The sequence below is a fragment of the Hylobates moloch genome, unplaced genomic scaffold (assembly GCF_009828535.3).
Source record: "Hylobates moloch isolate HMO894 unplaced genomic scaffold, HMol_V3 SCAFFOLD_20, whole genome shotgun sequence".
Classification (NCBI taxonomy): Eukaryota; Metazoa; Chordata; class Mammalia; order Primates; family Hylobatidae; genus Hylobates; species Hylobates moloch.
The window spans coordinates 25,241,020-25,249,010 of record NW_026652295.1 but is presented as its reverse complement, the minus strand read 5'-3'; positions in this window follow the sequence as shown (position 1 = coordinate 25,249,010).

The following is a 7,991-nucleotide window of genomic DNA, read 5'->3' as shown; positions in this document are numbered from 1 at the left end:
ATAGGATTAGGGATCATGATCTCTGGAGTCTGGTTTAGGCACTAGTGCTGTTTAAAACTACGTTCATGAGGCAGAGGTTGCAGTGAGCCAAGATGGCGCCACTGCACTCCAACCTGTGCGACAGAGTGAGACTCTGTCTCAACAAAACAAAACAAAAAAACCAACTACCCTGGTGATTTGAATGTCCATCCAAAATCGAGAACCATTAGGTAAAGCCAAGCTGTATAATTAAAGAGCAGTTTTCATTTGTCTGGTGTGGTGGCAACTTTTTGATAAGGGAAGTACTGTTGCCATCCACATACCTGAGCCTCACTCCTGAGAACACTGGTGTGTATGTTGCTAAAATTCCCCAGGTAATTCTGAGGTTCCTTCCTGGATAAAAACCACTGACCCTGGAAATGTACCCACTGCCAATCTCCTGTGTAAACCTTGGAAACTGGGAAGCCTACAGTTGAAAATATTGGGCTTGAGATCCTGAAACAAATCTTGTATTTCATTAAGACTAACATTTCGTACAGTGCAGCAAATCAAGGGACTTTTGGAGGCTGAGTTCTTTTGGAGCTTTTGCATTGAAATAGGTTCAGGCAGCAATAAGTTAAAACTACAACTTCAGCTAAAGGATTAAAAGACACGTGAGCTGGATAGGATGAGGTCTAAGGCTGGGTGTGGCAGCTCACGCCTGTAATCCCAGCACTTTGGGAGACTGAGGCGGGTGGATCACCTGAGGTCAGGAGTTCAAAACCAGCCTGGCCAACATGGTGAAAATCCATCTCTACTAAGAATACAAAAAAATTAGCTGGGCGAGGTGCCAGGCGCCTGTAATCCCAGCTACTGGGGAGGCTGAGGGAGGAGAATCACTTGAACTCAGGAGGCAGAGGTTATAGTGAGCTGAGATCGCACCACTGCACTCCAGCCTGGGTGACAGAGCAAGACTCCATTTAAAAAAAAAAAAAAGAATTCAGACATATCCAGGCGTCAAACAGATATCTGGGGCAGATGAATAGTCTTGAGATTCAAGTCACACATGAAATTTAGGTGGAAAATTACATTGGAGAAATTTGAGATTATGATGAATGGAAATTTTTCAAAGAGGAATTTCAGGCTCTGTTCTTGAGGGGATAGATGGACTTCCAACAGCAATAACACAGGATTAATGAGGACTTGGGATGTTACATAAATTAGAGATGTTACATGGACAAAGAGATAAAAGTACTCTCTCTAAGAACATGGGACCAGAGATAGGCTCACTTCTATCCATCAGACATAACTAGCAGACTAAACGGTCTAAAAATAAAAATCATGCCCCACTCCTGCTTAAAACATTTTAATTACTCCCAGTCACTCTTCAGTTTTTCTACTGGGTTATCTTTAACTACAGGGATGGTCTGGGTGTGCAACACAAAAAAGCCTGGCATATACATGGATTCAAGTGTATGCCATGTGCATATATTCTTTCATGTATTCTTTTTCACATCTTTTTTTCCTTCTAAAATTTATTTCCTTTTAAAAATGAAAATTTTGCATTTGACTAAATTTGTCAAATTTAGTCAAATTTGTTTAAAACCATTTTTAAAATGTTTGCCGAAGTTTTGAGTGAAGTTAGTACTTCAGAAAAACTGTTTTGTATTTTTCCTGTGACTTCAGTGCACTTCTGTGCATTTCCATTTCTGCGTCCATACACATTTGTTTTGAGGAAATATAGGAACCACAAGATAAAATTCAAGCTCCTGGACATTGCATAAAAGGCCCTCACGACCTGGTCCTGTTGATTTCTTCCCTAGATTTCCCGCTATTTCCTAAGTTGAGATTTTTGGTTTGGATGCTTTGTGTTTCCCTAAAATCAAAATAGGTTTTTGCCTTTTATGATTATACAGTAAATAAATGCTATTTGTGTGAAACTTTAAATAATACAAAAAAGACCTAAGGAAGAAAGTCAGATTCATCTAAAAATCCTTGTGGCCAGAATTAACTTAGTTATTATTTTCTCTAACTCTCTCTCTCAATGTATATTTGGTGTGGGTATAGGGGTGTGTGTAGTGTGTGTGTATGTATATATCTGTTTCTATTCCTGTATGTGGATGTGCACAACGCATCCTGCTTTGTACACTACAGTACTAGCATTTTTCTAATGTAATTCAATATTGTTGAAAACATTTTAAAATAGCTTGTATACATATACACACACACACACGCATGTATATACATATACACATACAGACAAAAATGTATCTACGTATATTCACACATGTATACACACTCACACATACATAGAGTTTTACATCCATAGTTTATAAATGTTGCTTTTTTTATGGTCACCTTTTTGCTAAGTCTTACCCTTTTTTTTTGAGACAGAGTTTTGCTCTCATTGCCCAGGCTTAGTGCAGTAGCGTGATTTCACCTCACTGCAACCTCCACCTCCCGGGTTCAAGCGGTTCTCCTGCCTTAGCCTCCTGAGTAGCTGGTACTACAGGCGTGCGCCACCATGCCTGGCTAATTTTTGTAGTTTTTTTTATAGAAACGAGGTTTCACCATGTTGGCCAGGCTGGTCTGGAACTCCTGACCTCAAGTGATCCGCCTGCCTCAGATTCCCAAAGTGCTGCGATTACAGATGTGAGCCACTGCGTCCGGCCAAGTCTTACACATTTTTTTTTTTACCACTAAACTGTTTACCCAAACCTGATAACCCCAGTCAACAGCTATTATGGCTCACGCAGTCTTATGTAAACAAAGATACAAATATATAGAATTTTCTTGATTAATATTCAGAAAAAAATGGAGTCCCTTTATGTGTACTTAGTATCTGCTTTACTCATTTAAAAATGTATTACATTATATAAAAGTATCCAGGTCATATGTTATAGATGTGATTCATTCTTTTTAACTGTGTTATTTTTCTGCAATGACTATGTATCGCAATGTACCCAGCCTTCCACTGATGAAAATTTGGGCTATTTCCAGTTTGTCTTCCATTTTTCCTTCTTCCACTTGGATTTTTCACTCAATGTGTTTATTAATTTAGGAAGAATCAATAGTTTTTATGGTATTACTTCTCCCATTCAAGAAAAGAGCATATGGTATAGTATAGTAGAGTACTTAGTTCAATTTAGCCAGATCCTGTTTTCTGCCCTTTAATAAAATTCTATCATTTTCTGCCTTTGAGTCACATTTTCCTTGTTCATATAATTCCTAAAAAAATGTATAGTTTTCATTCTTAGGGAACATAAAAAAAAACTTCTTTCTATTTCTATTCCTGTCTAGTTAATTCTACTATTGGAAAAAGTGACTGTTAAAAAAAATTCTCATCTTTCCAGTCAGTTCACCACATTTCCTTTATACCTTTGTACTTTAATCCCCAGTCATGTTGAACACTTCTTATTCCTCACACCAAGCCTCAACGGGTTTGCTCTTTCTGGAAGGTGCTTCCCCTACATTACTGACTTATTCATACCACACATGGAGACTGGCGCATCCCTGTTCTGCCTGGGAAGCCTTCCCCTGATACCCCTAGTTGGCAGGGGTCTTCATTTGTTCTTTTCTATTCACCTGTGCAAGTTTGTATTGTTCATGTTTATCACCCTTCATCCTAGTTGTCTCTGTGTGTGGTCTCATTCAGTGGACTCTGAACTCTTATGAAGTCATGTCATGGGTCAGATCTTAATAAATTAATATTCTCGGAAGCTAATATCATGTCTAGAACACAGCAAATTTATATATAAAAAAAAAAATGCTGGCTGGGCACAGTGGCTCAAGCCTGTAATCCCAGCATTTTGGGAGGCCGAGGCAGTAGGATCACATGAGGTCAGAAATTCAAGACCAGCCTGGCCAAAATGGTGAAACCTCATGTCTGCTAAAAATACAAAAATTAGCCGGGCGTGGTGGTGCACACCTGTAATCCCAGCTACTCAGGAGGCTGAAGGGGGAGGATCACTTGAACCTGGGAGGCAGAGATTGCAGTGAGCTGAGATCGTGCCACTGCACTCCAGCCTGGGTGACAGTGAGACTCCATCTCGAAATAATCATAATAATAATAATAAATAATAATTGTGTGGAGTTAAACTGCTTTGATTGGGAATAGCTGTTTCTTAAAAAATTACTATTATTTTTTAAGTTCCTGGGTACATGTACAGGATGTGCAGGTTTGTTACATAGGTAAATGTGTGCCATGGTGATTTCCTGCACCTATCAACTCATCACCCAGGTATTAAGTACAGCAATGCATTAGGTCTTTTACCTAATGTTCTCCCCCAGCCCCACCCTATCCTCCCCCAACAGGCCCCAGTAAATGTTGTTCCCCTCCCTGTATCCATGTGTTCTGATTGTTCAACTCACATTCATAAGTGAGAACATGTGGTGTTTGGTTTTCTGTTCCTGCCTTAGCTGTTAATGTCAGGCCAGAGAGGCTTAAATCTTTAAGGATCTCTGGTCTTTTCTTCTACATTACTCTTGATGTTTATAAATGTTACAAATTCTTTAATTTCATTAAATGTATACCTTATGGAGTTGATTTAACTGAGTTAACTTTGTTATATGAAAATCATGATTGGGAGTGAGGGGGTTAAAGCAGCTACAGAGATCTTGATTGTTGGTGGTGAAGCAATGCAAGAATTCATTCGGTAAACTAATGTTTATTAAGTGTATACTGTCTTAAGTCTATTCAGACTGCTATAGCAAAATATCATAAACTGGGTGACTTATAAACAACAAAAACTTTATTTCTTACAGTTCTGGAGGTGGGAAGTCTAAGATTAAGGCTCCAGCAAATTTAGTGTCCGGTGAGGATTTGCTTACTGGTTTACAGGTAGCCATCTTTTTGCTGAATCCTAACATGGCAGAAGGGTTGAATAAACTCCCTTGGGTTTCTTTTATAAGGACACTAATCCTAGTCATGAGGTTTCTGCCCTCATGGCATAACTACTGCCCAAAAGCCCCTCCTTCTAATATTATCACTGTGTGGGTTAGGATTTCAACACAAGTTTTGAGAGGATACAGACATTTAGATCACAGCACATACCATAGGACATTGTGCCAGGAATTGTGGATACAGTGATTTTCAAAATTAACAAGATCCTTTTAGAGAGCTTGTAAAATCCAACCATAAAATTATGCTTTTTAAACAAATTGTGCAGGTTGAAGAATCTACTCTGAATCTTACTCAGGGCACTGAATACTTTCAGCCACTCTTTCCCTATTATATTAAATACTTACTCTTCTTTAGAGGATCCAGTCAGTTTTTTCTACCAAAACTAATACCAGCTTGTGTCTGGAATTGGTGGGTTCTCGGTCTCCCTGATTTCAAGAATTAAGCCACTGGCCCTTGCGGTGAGTGTTACAGTTTTAAAGGCGGTGTGTCTGCAGTTTGTTCCTTCTGATGTTCGGAGTTTTTTCTTTCTGGTGGGCTTGTGGTTTTGCTGACTCAGGAGTAAAGCTACAGACCTTCGCAGCGAGCCTAACAGCTCTTAAGGCAGCACGTCTGGAGTTGTTCATTCACTCTCAGTGGGCTCGTGGTCGTGCTGGCTTCAGGGGTGAAGCTGCAGGCCTTCACAGTGATTGTTACAGCTCATAAAAGCAGCGTGGATTCAAAAAGTGAAAGAAAAAAAGCCCCAACACTGGGGAACAAGACCCAAGCGAGTTGCCGCTGTTGGCTCCAGCAGCCTGCTTTTATTCTCTTATCTAGCCCCACCCACGTCCTGCTGATTGGTAGAGCCAAGTGGTCTGTTTTGACAGGGTGCTGATTGGTGTGTTCACACACCTTGAGCTAGATACAGAGTGCCGATTGGTGTGTTTACAATCCGTGAGCTAGACATAAAAGTTCCCCACATCTCCACCAGAGCAGCTGGACACAGTGTCGATTGGTGCACTCGAGCTAGACACAGGGTGCTGATTGGCGTGTTTACAATCCGTGAGCTAGACATAAAGGTTCCCCACATCTCCACCAGACTCAGGAGCCCAGCTGGCTTCACCCAGTGAATCCTGCACCGGGGCAGCAGGCGGAGCTGCCTGTCAGTTCCTTGCCATGCGCTCGCACTCCTCAGCCCTTAGGTGGTCGATGGGACTGGGCGCCGTGGAGCAGGGGGCAGCGCTCGTCGGGGAGGCTCGGGCGGCACAGGAGCCCAGGGAGGGGTGGGAGGCTCAGGCATGGTGGGCTGCAGGTCCCGAGCCTTGCCCCGCAGGAAAGCAGCCAAGGCCCGGCGAGAAATCCAGCGCAGCGCCAGTGGGCTGGCACTGCTGGGGGACCCACTACACCCTCTGCAGCCACGGGCTCGGGTGCCAAGTCCTTATTGCCTGGGGCCGGCAGGGCCGGCCGGGTGCTCCGAGTGCAGGGCCCGCCGAGCCCACGCCCACCCGGAACTCCAGCCGGCCCGCAAGCGCCGCACGCAGCCCCGGCTCCCGCTTGCGCCTCTCCCTCCACACCTCCCCGCAAGCTGAGGGAGCCGGCTCCCGCCTTGGCCAGCCCAGAAAGGGGCCCCACAGTGCAGTGGTGGGCTGAAGGGCTCCCCAAGTGCTGCCAAAGTGGGAGCCGAGGCAGAGGGGGCAGCGAGAGCGAGTGAAGGCTGTGAGGACTGCCAGCACGCTGTCACCTCTCAAGCTCATGCTCTGCCTTGATGCAAATTAAGAAAATATCATAGCTTTTGGGTAAGTTAAGTCAAGAAAGTTCTCATTATTTCTTTTCTTTCTTTCTTTCTTTCTTTCTTTCTTTCTTTCTTTCTTTCTTTTCTTTTTCTTTTTTCTTTTCTTTCTTTTTCTTTCTCTCTCCCTCCCCTCCCCTCCCCTCCCCTCTTTCTTTCTTTTTTTCTTCTGAGATGGGGTCTTGCTGTGTTGCCTAGGCTGGAGTACAGTGGAGCAATCTCAGCTCACTGCAGCCTTGACCTCCAGGGCTCAAGCAATCCTGCCTCAGCCTCCTGAGTAGCTGGGACTATAGGCACGTGCCACAACATCAAGCTAATTTTTGCATTTTTTTGTGGAGACGGGATCTCCATATGTTGCTCAGGCTGGTCTTGAACTCGTGGGCTTATGCGATTCTTCTGCCTCAACCTCCCAAAGTGCTGGGATTACAGGCATGAGCCACTGCCCCTAGCCATTATAACTATTTTCATTGGCTTATCAGGCACATGATAACTATAATAAATCAGTCACCAGAATTTTTCATTAAAGAAAGGAAGGAATTGTTTCAACTCTTCCTGCTACCCCTCTATCCCTCAAAAGGGTAGGCTGAATGTTGTCCTCCAAAGACATCCATGTCCTAATTCCTGGAACCTGTAAATATATTACCTTATATGACAAAAGGGACTTTACATGTTTAATAAGTTAAGAATTTTGAGATGGGCAGATTTTCCTGAATTTTGCAGATGGGCCCTAGTGTAATCACACGGGTCTTTATAAGAGAGAGGCAGAAGAGTCAGAATAAGAGAAAATACTGGAAGATGTTACACTGCTGGCTTTAAGGTGGAGGAAGGGCCAAGAGCCAAAAAATGCAGTGGTCACTGCAAGCCGAAGAGAAAAACAAATGGATTTTCCCCTAAAGCCTCTGGAGAGGGCACAACCTTGCCAGTACCTTGATTTTGGCTCAGTGAAACCCATTTTGGACTTCTGACCTTTAGAACTGTAAATAAATAAATAATTGTGTGTTGTTTCAAGCCACCACAGTTGTGGTAATTTACTACAACAGAAATAAAATACAATTAAATACAGAGATCTGAGGAGTTGAGTAGGATAAGCCTACTCCAGCAGGTTATTTCGGGAGTATGGTGAGACTCACTAGGATGGTGGAACTCAATTAAGGAAGTTTGACGCTGATAAGCCAGAGAGGGAAGGCTCTCACTTCATTTTATAAGGGTTGCGTCACATTAGGAAGATCCAATAGCAACCACAGTCTCAAAATTAATAATTACAAAGACGACACAATTCCAAGAGTCGGGAGCCAAGCAGAAACTGGATTAGGGAAGACATGGATGATATGAAACAGGAAGGAGGGGTACAAGGCAGCTTCCTGG